This window comes from Onychostoma macrolepis, chromosome 04 (assembly GCF_012432095.1).
Source record: "Onychostoma macrolepis isolate SWU-2019 chromosome 04, ASM1243209v1, whole genome shotgun sequence".
Taxonomy (NCBI): domain Eukaryota; kingdom Metazoa; phylum Chordata; class Actinopteri; order Cypriniformes; family Cyprinidae; genus Onychostoma; species Onychostoma macrolepis.
Window position 1 is genome coordinate 17953299 of NC_081158.1, and position 14264 is coordinate 17967562.

Consider the following 14264-nt stretch of genomic DNA (forward strand, 5'->3'; position numbering starts at 1 on the left):
ACAATAAACTGTTCTAAATTCATTATAAATCAATTTTTAAATCATTTTAAATGCTTTTTCATTTTCTTGATTTTTTTTTATGATTATTTTACTTCCTTTTATGTAAAGCACTTTGAATTACCATTGTGTATGACGTGCTATATAAATAAACAAAAATTATGAACAAATGAAGAGGTGGCAATATATATATTTTTTTTAAGGTCTAAAGAAAAAGTATTATTCATTTAAAATAAATAAACGAACATTATGCAAGAAATATTTTTTAAATGTAGAAAATATTTTAAAAATATTGTGTAAATGTAAAAATACCCCCTTGGATGTCTATATTTATAATTATTCCTTTACATATGAATTAATTTTTAAAGCACTACACACATCTGAACCAAAAGTGTATGGATTTTCATATTGTAATGTGGAAATGGGCTAAAGTCATACCTTATTTTTGAATGCCTAGAATAACTCTTGACCTGTAGAACTGTCCTAGTGCCGATTAGTTTGGCAATCTTAGTCCACCTGCAGCCAAACTGTGCCTAGAAAACATAAAAAAAACAAAATACAATTTAATTCCTTTTTGAGAGAGAGAGAGAGAGAGAGCACTGTTCCTTTGTGTTCAGAAATCATACCAGTCCTTTCTCAAAGAGATCCTTCTCCTCTTCAACTCAACGAGTTTGTGCTCCAGAACTCTTCACCAATGTCCTACAAAGACATTCTGAATGAATTACTGTACTAATATATACAGTGGGGCAAAAAAGTATTTAGTCAGCCACCAATTGAGCAAGTTCTCCCACTTAAAAAGATGAGAGAGGCCTGTAATTTTCATCATAGGTATACCTCAACCATCAGAGACAAAATGAGAAAAAAAAAAAATTCCAGAAAATCACATTGTAGGATTTTTAAAGAATTTATTTGCAAATTACGGTGGAAAATAAGTATTTGGTCAATAACAAAATTTCATCTCAATACTTTGTTATATACCCTTTGTTGGCAATGACAGAGGTCAAACGTTTTCTGTAAGTCTTCACAAGGTTTTCACACACTGTTGCTGGTATTTTGGCCCATTCCTCCATGCAGATCTCCTCTAGAGCAGTAATGTTTTGGGGCTGTCACTGGGCAACACGGACTCCAAAGATTTTCGATGGGGTTGAGATCTGGAGACTGGCTAGGCCACTCCAGGACCTTGAAATGCTTCTTCACGAAGCCACTCCTTCGCTGTTCGGCAGTGTGTTTGGGATCATTGTCATGCTGAAAGACCCAGCCACGTTGCATCTTCAATGCCCTTGCTGATGGAAGGAGGTTTTCACTCAAAATCTCACGATACATGGCCCCATTCATTCTTTCGTTTACACGGATCAGTCGTCCTGGTCCCTTTGCAGAAAAACAGCCCCAAAGCATGATGTTTCCACCCCCATGCTTCACAGTAGGTATGGTGTTCTTTGGATGCAACTCAGCATTCTTTCTCCTCCAAACACGACAAGTTGAGTTTTTACCAAAAAGTTCTATTTTGATTTCATCTGACCATATGACATTCTCCCAATCCTCTTCTGGATCCAAATGCTCTCTAGCAAACTTCAGATGGGCCCTGGGTACTGGCTTAAGCAGGGGGACACGTCTGGCTCTGCAGGATTTGAGTCCCTGGTGGCGCAGTGTGTTACTGATGGTAGCCTTTGTTACTTTGGTCCCAGCTCGCTGCAGGTCATTCACTAGATCCCCCCGTGTGGTTCTGGGATTTTTGCTCACAGTTCTTGTGATCATTTTGACCCCACGGGGTGAGATCTTGCGTGGAGCCCCAGATCGAGGGAGATTATCAGTGGTCTTGTATGTCTTCCATTTTCTAATAATTGCTCCCACAGTTGATTTCTTCACACAAAGCTGCTTACCTATTGCAGATTCAGTCTTCCCAGCCTGGTGCAGGTCTACAATTTTGTTTCTGGTGTCCTTTGACAGCTCTTTGGTCTTGGCCATGGTGGAGTTTGGAGTTGGACTGTTTGAGGTTGTGGACAGGTGTCTTTTATACTGATAACGAGTTCAAACAGATGCCATTAATACAGGTAATGAGTGGAGGACAGAAGAGCCTCTTAAAGAAGAAGTTACAGGTCTGTGAGAGCCAGAAATCTTGCTTGTTTGTAGGTGACCAAATAGTTATTTTACCGAGGAATTTACCAATTAATTCTTTAAAAATCCTACAATGTGATTTTCTGGATTTTTTTTTCTCATTTTGTCTCTCATAGTTGAGGTATACCTATGATGAAAATTACAGGCCTCTCTCATCTTTTTAAGTGGGGAACTTGCACAATTGGTGGCTGACTAAATACTTTTTTGCCCCACTGTATATACACATACATACACACACACACACACACACACACACATATACATACACACACAACCATTCAAAAGTTTGGGGTCGGTAAGATTTGTAATGTTTTTTTTCTCTTATGTCCACCAAGGCTATTTGATCAAAAATACAGCAAAACAGACATACTGCAAAATATTATTAGAATTCAAAATAACAGTTTTATATATTAAAATGTAATTTATTGCTGAATTTTCAGCATTTAATTCAAAAACGTAACATCTGTAACAATGTAAAAGTCTTTACTCTCACTTTTGATCAATTTTGTGTTCTTGCTGGATTATTACTGTTAAAAAAATCTTAAATACACCAAACTTTTGAACGGTTGCGTAGGTGTTTACATATTCATGAACATAAACGGATAAAAGAAGGGAGCTCACTTTTTGACTTTAGTCTTCTCATTGGTCCATGCCACCTTGTGCCACCTGATGCTTTTTTACTGGCAAAATAATACCTTTTCTTTTAAGAAAAAAAAACAAATTATTTTAATGAATGATCACATCCATTTATCATTATGGGATGTGAAAACCACAAAATGAGAATTAATCAGTGTGACATGTAAAGAGTGAATGATACTGTTTCTCCAGCAGCATGCTCTCAATGGTCTGTCTGTTCTCATCGCTGATGGAGCACACACAATAACAACAACAAATCATATCCATTTTCAGAGTATCTTTACATATAGTGTTAAAACAGTAATCATTTTAGGGTGAGCTAACCCTTAAAAATCCATATTACTTTACCAGTATACTGCTATTTGTCTTCCAAGCAGACTGTAAGTATTGATCCTGGAGAATCTCAGCACTGCTCAGGTCCCTTTTAAGAGAACGGACAAATAATAAAGATGTTAATTTTATAAGAATGTGTTTACAGAAATTAATTTACAAAAGACAATTACAGAGGGCATGATTACAGAAGATTTAAAAGTGCATATTTTTATAGTTAAAATGACATGGCAGCTTATAAGGAAGCATCCTTTCATTTGGAAAGCATCCTTTGTCTTGTCACCCTTATGGAACCCCTCCTTGTGCCTGTAAACGATCCTTAAGTGATTTTACCCTCATCAAAGTCTTACCTGTTCCATTCCAAGTCTCCAGTGATCTCTCTCCTTCAAGTCTCCAGCGGTCTCCTATACTCTCCTTTGAGTCTCCATATACTCTCTTTCAAGTCTCCAGCGATCTCCTATAACCACCGCTGAGTCTCCAGCAATCTCCTATACTCACCTTCAAGTTTCCAGTGATCTCCTATACTCTCCTTCGAGTCTACAGTGATCTCCTATACTCTCCTTTGAGTCTCTATATACTCTCCTTCAAGTCTCCAGTGATCTCTCTCCTTCGAGTCTCCAGCGATCTCCTATACTCTCCTTCAAGTCTCCAGCGGTCTCCTATACTCTCCTTCGAGTCTCTATATACTCTCCTTCAAGTCTCCAGTGATCTCTCTCCTTCGAGTCTCCAGCGATCTCCTATACTCTCCTTCGAGTCTCCAGTGATCTCCTATACTCTCCTTTGAGTCTCTATATACTCTCCTTCAAGTCTCCAGTGATCTCTCTCCTTCGAGTCTCCAGCGATCTCCTATACTCTCCTTCGAGTCTCCAGTGATCTCTCTCCTTCAAGTCTCATGCGGTCTCCTATACTCTCCTTCGAGTCTCCAGTGATCTCCTATACTCTCCTTTGAGTCTCTATATACTCTCCTTCAAGTCTCCAGTGATCTCTCTCCTTCGAGTCTCCAGCGATCTCCTATACTCTCCTTCGAGTCTCCAGTGATCTCTCTCCTTCAAGTCTCCAGCGGTCTCTTATACTCTCCTTCGAGTCTCCAGCGGTCTCCTATACTCTCCTTCGAGTCTCCAGCGATCTCCCATACTCTCCTTTGAGTCTCCATATACTCTCCTTCGAGTCTCCAGTGATCTCTCTCCTTCAAGTCTCCAGCAGTCTCCTATACTCTCCTTTGAGTCTCCAGCGGTCTCCTATACTCTCCTTTGAGTCTCCAGCGATCTCCTATACTCTCCTTCGAGTCTCCAGTGATCTCTCTCCTTCGAGTCTCCAGCGATCTCCTATACTCTCCTTCGAGTCTCCAGTGATCTCTCTCCTTCAAGTCTCCAGCGGTCTCCTATACTCTCCTTCGAGTCTCCAGCGGTCTCCTATACTCTCCTTCGAGTCTCCAGCGATCTCCTATACTCTCCTTCGAGTCTCCAGTGATCTCTCTCCTTCAAGTCTCCAGCGGTCTCCTATACTCTCCTTCGAGTCTCCAGCGGTCTCCTATACTCTCCTTCGAGTCTCCAGCGATCTCCTATACTCTCCTTCGAGTCTGCAGTGATCTCTCTCCTTCGAGTCTCCAGCGGTCTCCTATACTCTCCTTCGAGTCTCCAGCGGTCTCCTATACTCTCCTTTGAGTCTCCATATACTCTCCTTCGAGTCTCCCGTGATCTCTCTCCTTCAAGTCTCCTGCGGTCTCCTATACTCTCCTTCGAGTCTCCAGCGTTCTCCTATACACTCCTTCGAGTCTCCAGTGATCTCTCTCTTTCAAGTCTCCAGCGGTCTCCTATACTCTCCTTCGAGTCTCCAGCGGTCTCCTATACTCTCCTTCGAGTCTCTAGTGATCTCCTATACTCTCCTTTGAGTCTCCATATACTCTCCTTCGAGTCTCCAGTGATCTCTCTCCTTCAAGTCTCCAGTGATCTCCTATACTCACCTTCAAGCCTCCAGCGATCTCCTATAACCACCGCTGAGTCTCCAGTGATCTCCTATACTCTCCTTCGAGTCTCCAGTGATCTGCTATGCTCTCCTTCGAGTCTCTATATACTCTCCTTCAAGTCTCCAGTGATATCTCTCCTTCGAGTCTCCAGCGATCTCCTATACTCTCCTTCGAGTCTCCAGTGATCTCTCTCCTTCAAGTCTCCAGCGGTCTCCTATACTCTCCTTCGAGTCTCCAGCGGTCTCCTATACTCTCCTTCGAGTCTCCAGCGATCTCCTATACTCTCCTTTGAGTCTCCATATACTCTCCTTCGAGTCTCCAGTGATCTCTCTCCTTCAAGTCTCCTGCGGTCTCCTATACTCTCCTTCGAGTCTCCAGCGTTCTCCTATACTCTCCTTCGAGTCTCCAGTGATCTCTCTCCTTCGAGTCTCCAGCGATCTCCTATACTCTCCTTTGAGTCTCCATATACTCTCCTTCGAGTCTCCGGTGATCTCTCTCCTTCAAGTCTCCAGTGATCTCCTATACTCACCTTCAAGCCTCCAGCGATCTCCTATAACCACCGCTGAGTCTCCAGCAATCTCCTATACTCTCCTTCGAGTCTCCAGTGATCTCCTATACTCTCATTCGAGTCTCCAGTGATCTCCTATGCTCTCCTTCTAGTCTCCAGTGATCTCTCTCCTTCGAGTCTCCAGCGATCTCCTATACTCTCCTTCGAGTCTCCAGTGATCTCTCTCCTTCAAGTCTCCAGCGGTCTCCTATACTCTCCTTCGAGTATCCAGCGGTCTCCTATACTCTCCTTCGAGTCTCCAGCGATCTCCTATACTCTCCTTTGAGTCTCCAGTGATCTCTCTCCTTCAAGTCTCCAGCAGTCTCCTATACTCTCCTTCGAGTCTCCAGCGGTCTCCTATACTCTCCTTTGAGTCTCCAGCGATCTCCTATACTCTCCTTCGAGTCTCCAGTGATCTCTCTCCTTCGAGTCTCCAGCGATCTCCTATACTCTCCTTCGAGTCTCCAGTGATCTCTCTCCTTCAAGTCTCCAGCGGTCTCCTATACTCTCCTTCGAGTCTCCAGCGGTCTCCTATACTCTCCTTCGAGTCTCCAGCGATCTCCTATACTCTCCTTTGAGTCTCCATATACTCTCCTTTGAGTCTCCAGTGATCTCTCTCCTTCAAGTCTCCAGCGGTCTCCTATACTCTCCTTCGAGTCTCCAGCGGTCTCCTATACTCTCCTTCGAGTCTCCAGCGATCTCCTATACTCTCCTTTGAGTCTCCATATACTCTCCTTCGAGTCTCCAGTGATCTCTCTCCTTCAAGTCTCCAGTGATCTCCTATACTCACCTTCAAGCCTCCAGCGATCTCCTATAACCACCGCTGAGTCTCCAGTGATCTCCTATACTCTCCTTCGAGTCTCCAGTGATCTGCTATGCTCTCCTTCGAGTCTCTATATACTCTCCTTCAATTCTCCAGTGATATCTCTCCTTCGAGTCTCCAGCGGTCTCCTATACTCTCCTTCGAGTCTCCAGCGATCTCCTATACTCTCCTTTGAGTCTCCATATACTCTCCTTCGAGTCTCCAGTGATCTCTCTCCTTCAAGTCTCCTGCGGTCTCCTATACTCTCCTTCGAGTCTCCAGTGATCTCTCTCCTTCAAGTCTCCAGCGGTCTCCTATACTCTCCTTCGAGTCTCCAGCGGTCTCCTATACTCTCCTTCGAGTCTCCAGCGATCTCCTATACTCTCCTTTGAGTCTCCATATACTCTCCTTCGAGTCTCCGGTGATCTCTCTCCTTCAAGTCTCCAGTGATCTCCTATACTCACCTTCAAGCCTCCAGCGATCTCCTATAACCACCGCTGAGTCTCCAGCAATCTCCTATACTCTCCTTCAAGTCTCCAGTGATCTCCTATACTCTCCTTCGAGTCTCCAGTGATCTCCTATACTCTCCTTCGAGTCTCTATATACTCTCCTTCAAGTCTCCAGTGATCTCTCTCCTTCGAGTCTCCAGCGATCTCCTATACTCTCCTTCGAGTCTCCAGTGATCTCCTATACTCTCCTTTGAGTCTCTATATACTCTCCTTCAAGTCTCCAGTGATCTCTCTCCTTCGAGTCTCCAGCGATCTCCTATACTCTCCTTCGAGTCTCCAGTGATCTCTCTCCTTCAAGTCTCCTGCGGTCTCCTATACTCTCCTTCGAGTCTCCAGTGATCTCTCTCCTTCGAGTCTCCAGCGATCTCCTATACTATCCTTCGAGTCTCCAGCGGTCTCCTATACTCTCCTTCGAGTCTCCAGCGATCTCCCATACTCTCCTTCGAGTCTCCAGCGATCTCCTATACTCTCCTCGAGTCTCCAGTGATCTCCCATACTCTCCTTGAGTCTCCATATACTCTCCTTCAAGTCTCCAGTGATCTCTCTCCTTCAAGTCTCCAGCGATCTCCTATACTCTCCTTCGAGTCTCCAGTGATCTCCTATACTCTCCTTCGAGTCTCCAGTGATCTCTCCTTCAAGTCTCCAGCGGTCTCCTATACCTCCTTCAAGTCTCCAGTGATCTCCTATACTCCTTCAAGTCTCCAGCGGTCTCCTATACTCTCCTTCGAGTCTCCAGCGATCTCCTATACTCTCCTTCAAGTCTCCAGCGATCTCCTATACTCTCCTTTGAGTCTCCATATACTCTCCTTCGAGTCTCCAGTGATCACTCTCCTTCAAGTCTCCAGCGATCTCCATACTCTCCTTCGAGTCTCCAGTGATCTCTCTCCTTCAAGTCTCCTGCGGTCTCCTATACTCTCCTTCGAGTCTCCAGCGATCTCCTATACTCTCCTTCGAGTCTCCAGTGATCTCTCTCCTTCAAGTCTCCAGCGGTCTCCTATACTCTCCTTCAAGTCTCCAGCGGTCTCCTATACTCTCCTTCAAGTCTCCAGCGGTCTCCTATACTCTCCTTCGAGTCTCCAGCGATCTCCTATACTCTCCTTCAAGTCTCCAACGATCTCCTATACTCTCCTTTGAGTCTCCATATACTCTCCTTCGAGTCTCCAGTGATCACTCTCCTTCAAGTCTCCAGCGGTCTCCTATACTCTCCTTCGAGTCTCCAGCGATCTCCTATACCTCCTTCAAGTCTCCAGCGATCTCCTATACTCTCCTTTGAGTCTCCATATACTCTCCTTCGAGTCTCCAGTGATCACTCTCCTTCAAGTCTCCAGCGGTCTCCTATACTCTCCTTCGAGTCTCCAGCGATCTCCTATCCTCTCCTTCGAGTCTCCAGCGATCTCCTATACTCTCCTTCAAGTCTCCAGCGATCTCCTATACTCTCCTTTGAGTCTTCATATACTCTCCTTCGTGTCTCCAGTGATCTCTCTCCTTCGAGTCTCCAGCGATCTCCTATACTCTCCTTCAAGTCTCCAGCGGTCTCCTATACTCTCCTTCGAGTCTCCAGCGATCTCCTATACTCTCCTTCGAGTCTCCAGCGGTCTCCTATACTCTCCTTTGAGTCTCCATATACTCTCCTTCAAGTCTCCAGCTATCTCCTATACCCACCGCTGAGTCTCCAGCAATCTCCTATACTCTCCTTCGAGTCTCCAGTGATCTCCTATACTCACCTTCAAGCCTCCAGCGATCTCCTATACTCACCTTCAAGTCTCCAGCGATCTCCTATACTCACCTTCAAGTTTTCAGCGATCTCCTATACTCACCACTGAGTCTCCAGTGATCTCCTATACTCTCCTTCGAGTCTCCAGTGATCTCTCTCCTTCGAGTCTCCAGCGATCTCCTATACTCTCCTTCGAGTCTCCAGTGATCTCTCTCCTTCAAGTCTCCAGTGATCTCCTATACTTACCTTCAAGCCTCCAGCGATCTCCTATACTCACCTTCAAGTTTTCAGCGATCTCCTATACCCACTGCTGAGTCTCCAGTGATCTCCTATACTCACCACTGAGTCTCCAGCCATCTCCTATACTCACCACTGAGTCTCCAGTGATCTCCTATACTCTCCTTCGAGTCTCCAGTGATCTCCTATACTCACCACTGAGTCTCCAGCGATCTCCTATACTCTCCTTCGAGTCTCCAGCGATCTCCTTTACTCACCACTGAGTCTCCAGCGATCTCCTATACTCACCACTGAGTCTCCAGTGATCTCCTATACTCTCCTTCGATTCTTCAGTGATCTCCTATACTCACCTTCAAGTCCACAACATTCCTTAAGGTACCAGCACAATGACATACAGCAAAATATTGTCTAATTATATAAAATATCGTCTAATTATTATGGATTTGTTATGTTAGTTATTTTATTATAATTATTTTGGTTATATATGTATTGATTCTTTTAGAAAAGCCTTTCTAGGAACATGATATGCAAATTAGCTTCAATCTCTATGTGCAGTGCATTTTTTCCAGTCTCTTTCTGGACTCATGTCTATTGTATTGTCCCTATTCAAATAAATGTAAAAAATAAATAAATAAATAATCATTATCGATAAAAATCACAGAAAACATAGATATTATTTTTTGGAGGGAAAACACAGCACAAACACACAAGAACACAACAAGACACCACTCAAGACCACAAAACAACACAACTCAGCACAACTCTAGGAGGAACATGATGTAATAAAAGGGAAAAAATAACACGAAAAAGAAGAAATGAAAAACTAGACTAAAAAAAATTTGACTAACAGTATCAAATCTAAACAATAAAGTTTAGAAACTACAAGTACAAGTAATTACAAGTAAATATGAGCAAGATAACTGAAGATCAAAAGCAAAAAAAACAAAAAACAAAAGAGAGAAATCAAGATCAAACACTACAGCAAAGACACACAATCACAGCAAACAACAGGGCAAGACTGGAATACAGAGCAGCAAGTCAGTAACTGTCTCTAAGGCACAAGACAAACCAGCCAACACAAGAGGAAGAAACAGCACAATATAAAAGAAAGAGAGGAATGTACACAAGGGCCAGGTGAGCACAACTAATGAAACGAGAACAAGACAAGGGTTAAACATGAGAGTGTGACCAAGGGAAGAAAGGAGGTGGAACACATGGCAGATACAAATAAAGACAAAGCAATGTGTTAAGACACAAGTCAAAGAAAGAAACATTTAAACAAAGACAACACAGACAAAGTGTGCCTCCCACGAGAAGCTGAACTGGACCCCAACCGTCACCCACCGAGCGAAGCGTCACTATTGATCTTCACTGTCAGTGAGAGATATAAAGCAGGTATTCGCTATGGTAAGAGTGACTCAGCTGAGCAAGGGTGAGTGAGAGCGTCCCACCACCGGACGCCCTGATCCTTCCCACAGATATGGTGTGGAGGGACACCACTCAGCATTACCATCCAAGACAGCGATCTCGCGGGAAACTGAACACAGAGGAGTGAAGTAATGCAAAGACTACCAATTCTCTAAGATGTTGGCTTCTGATAGGACGTCCTGTCAGACGCACGCAGTGCGTATACGGAGTATATTTTTTTCCATTTTCCATTAATGGATTAAAGAATGTGTGCTCAATAGGTCAATCGCAAAAGCAATGCTGGTAGATCGCTCATCTTTTAAATATGTATGATGTAAATAATATACCGATTGTGCAGTATCTAGAGAGAGATTCATCGATTATAACAAAACTTTGAGATTGCGATGAACAATTGAAAGGAGTGACAGCTGTCACCTCCGATAATGTATTGGGCAGCGTTGCACATAGCGCAGTTGCGCTTTGTTTGTCCTGAGTTTTGAGTCCCGGCTCATGGACCTTTCCCAGTCACACCCTGGTGTTTTTTTAATGTAATGTTAAAATTGAAGAATATTATAATTGAACTATTAGAATTATTAGATTAATTTAATTATTAGATTAATTTAAACATAAAGATACATGTGTTGGTCCCCACAAGCTTCTTTTGTCTTTTTTATTTTTTTGGTAGATCTCATTGAGTTTGTCATTTGAAAAGTAGAACCCCACACAAAAAAGTGTGGGCACCCCTGGATTAGAGCCTTCACAATTTATCTTTAAAAAACTTTGTTTTTTACCTCCACGAGTGCATCTATTATGTTTGACCGACTGCATAGATACTGCAAACGGAGTATTTGTGATACAGGCGTCAAGGCTGGTAAAGCAGGACTGGAGGGAAAACACAGCACAAACACACAAGAACACACAACAAGACACCACTCAAGACCACAAAACAACACAACTCAGCACAACACTAGGAGCAACAACATGATGTAATAAAAGGGAAAAAATAACACACGAAAAAGAAATGAAAACTAAAGAATTAAAACATAAGTAAAGGAAATATGTAAGAATAGATGAACAGTATCAAATCCAAGCAATAACAAGAATACAAGACTAGAAAGGAGACTGATGAACAACTAAAGAAAACATTACAAGTAAATATGAGCAAGAAAACTGAAGATCAAAAACAAAAGAGAGAAATCAAAAGCAAAAATTACAGCAAGGACACAGATTCACAGCAAACAACAGGGCAAGACTGGAATACAGAGCAGCAAGTCAGTAACTGTCTCTATGGCAGAAGACAAACTAGCCAACACAAGAGGAAGAAACAGCACAATATAAAGGGAGGAAAGCAGACGAGGGCCAGGTGAGCACAACTAATGAAACGAGAACAATGGTGCATTCAAGTCATATGGGATAGATCATATTTACGAGTTGAACGCACATGAACGTCACCACAAAGTTGTTATTACGAATGGGAAACTCGAAATTTTCTTTAAGACCTGAGTTTCCGAGTTGTGGTTATGTCAGTGAGAAAACATGTTAGTTGCAATAGACACAGCCAAAGACTATAGATATACAGCATCTGCATTGACGATAAATTTGTTGAAATTAATCAAATGATTTTTTTTTTTGTAATGTACAATAAAACGATATAAGTTACATACAGAATATTATTGTATAATTACCATAGAATATGTAATGATTCAGTTTACATCACTTTCATAAACTGAATAAAAACTGAAAAAGCAAAAACACAATGATGCACAGTATTCGTCATTTTGTAGATGTAGAGTTAAAAAAAGAATTGTTCAATATTTTGTAGAAAAGTTAAATCAGCATCTTGTTCCGACCAAAGGGACTTGAACGCACCTGACATCGTAATTATGACTTGTCAACTCGTAAGTACGAACACAGCATAAGACAAAGATTAAACAAGAGGGTGTGACCAAGGGAAGAAAGGAGGTAGGACCAAAAACATGGCAGACACAAGCAATGTGTTAAGACACGAGTCAAAGAAAGAAACATTTAAACAAAGACAACACAGACAAAGTGTGCCTCCCACGAGAAGCTGAACTGGACCCCAACCGTCACCCACCGAGCGAAGCGTCACTATTGATCTTCACTGTCAGTGAGAGATATAAAGCAGGTATTCGCTATGGTAAGAGTGACTCAGCTGAGCAAGGGTGAGTGAGAGCGTCCCACCACCGGACGCCCTGATCCTTCCCACAGATATGGTGTGGAGGGACACCACTCAGCATTACCATCCAAGACAGTGATCCCGCGGGAAACTGAACACAGAGGAGTGAAGCTGTAACGCAAAGACTACCAAAGACTACAGATGCTGGCTTCTGATAGGACGTCCTGCTTTTGTATTATTATACATCTTATTATTAAAGCCATCATTGTGTAAAATGAGAAAAGCATGAAATCGATATTACAAAAATTAGAAGGAATTTTTTTTTTTTTTTACTTTTTGGATGAACTATCCCTTTCAATTAATTTTTTACTAATATAGATTTTTTTTTTCATATTTATTATTTTTTATTGAAATTATACTCTAAAAAAATTAACTAAAACTGCCAGTAGGCGGCAGTAAAATGTCTTAAAGAAAAAAAATAATTGAGGCATTTATTTATTCATTTGATTCGTTCAAACGCTGATTCATTCAGGAATGAAGTAAATCTTTATGAATGGATAATTGAATCATTGGTTCAAAACGCGGATTCATTCAGAAATTGTGTTTTTGTGTGCTTGGAGAGGCACGACACTTGTGATGTGTTTTTAATAGGTAAATTGCATCGGCTAACTGAGCAAAAACAGACAGTATTGTGTTTAAAATATAACACATTATTTACTTTAACTGCTGTATGAAATCACTGGTGAAATCACTTTTGCACTCATGCTATTGGGGACAAAACAGCACTGGTGAAATGGCATATATAAATATGAGGCAAAACTTCATACAACAGCATTTATGGACTACATAGTTGTTCTGCATCACGTTTGTCAACAGTCAACTGTATGAAATATAAGATGAGGTCTAGGAAAGGGGCAGAGAGTTATTTTAATCGCTTATTTTTCCATAACTAATTAATTAAGGTTGTTACTTGCTGTGATCGGGCCTGACGCGAGGAAAGCAAAAGCTCCTCATTTAATATTCAAAAAAGGCCTCTCTCTCTCTCTCTCTTGCGATGTTGATTGGTTGATGAGAATCGCATCTTTTAAATTGTCATGACGACCCGATTTTTTATTTTTTTTTAATTATTGCAAAATTCTTTGAGGTTCACTTTGATGTTGACAAAACAAACCCTCATTATTATTTTCAACCCAATTCTGACCCTCTATCCGAAATTATCCTTTAACTAAAGGCCACTGTTATGATTGCTACCTCATTCCATAGGAAGAAATATCATCCACTATATAAAGGTACCAACACGTTGTGTTTTTTTTTCAATCATTATTCATACAAAACAATCATTTACAGACAAAGACATTGTTTACTTACGGTGTGAGATGCAGCTGCTGTCAGATTCAATACAGTTGGCTGCTTCATCTTTCAACGAATGTTTCTTCGTGTGAGCTCTCCATTACACTGTACCTCGTGTTCAAAACAATCTGCAGTCAAATACCTCGAACAAATGGCCTGGGCTTTTAAAAATAAAATCCACTGCTTCCCGATACTGCAATCCGAAATACAGAGACCCAAATGAACTATGAAGCAGGCGTAAAGCGAATAAACACAAGTGGGTGTGGCCTATGGTGGGACAATGTGATAAAATGATTGGTCGATGCCTTGTCATATCCAAATATGGTCAAGTAGTGGTTTGTAATCTCGGGTCAGTAAATGAAAATTTTGTCATTAATTAATTACCTCCATGTAGTTCCAAACAGAGCCATAGAGAGAGAGTTCCAACCCCATAAAAGATCGTTCGTCTTCGGAACACAATTTAATTTAGTTTTAGTTTTAAGTTAATATGGTTCTGATTGGCCTATTGGTTCATAAA

The 14264-nt window shown here is 41.8% G+C and overlaps 1 protein-coding gene across 5 annotated transcripts in view; it reads right to left on the minus strand.

Moving 5' to 3' along the window:
• tnni1d (troponin I, skeletal, slow d) overlaps positions 1 to 13985 on the minus strand; it is an 84395-nt gene extending 70410 nt beyond the window's left edge. For 2 of the 5 annotated variants that reach the window (XM_058773359.1, XM_058773357.1), the window contains exons 1-2: positions 13766 to 13985; positions 436 to 530 (exon numbers count right to left, since the gene is read on the minus strand). The gene's annotated coding sequence lies outside the window, so the exon portion shown is untranslated. Of the gene's footprint in view, positions 1 to 435; positions 531 to 623; positions 697 to 2733; positions 3170 to 13765 lie in introns of all 5 variants that reach the window. The other 3 variants (XM_058773354.1, XM_058773355.1, XM_058773353.1) reach the window with 3 other exon arrangements.
• Between the last annotated feature and the right edge of the window lie 279 nt (positions 13986 to 14264).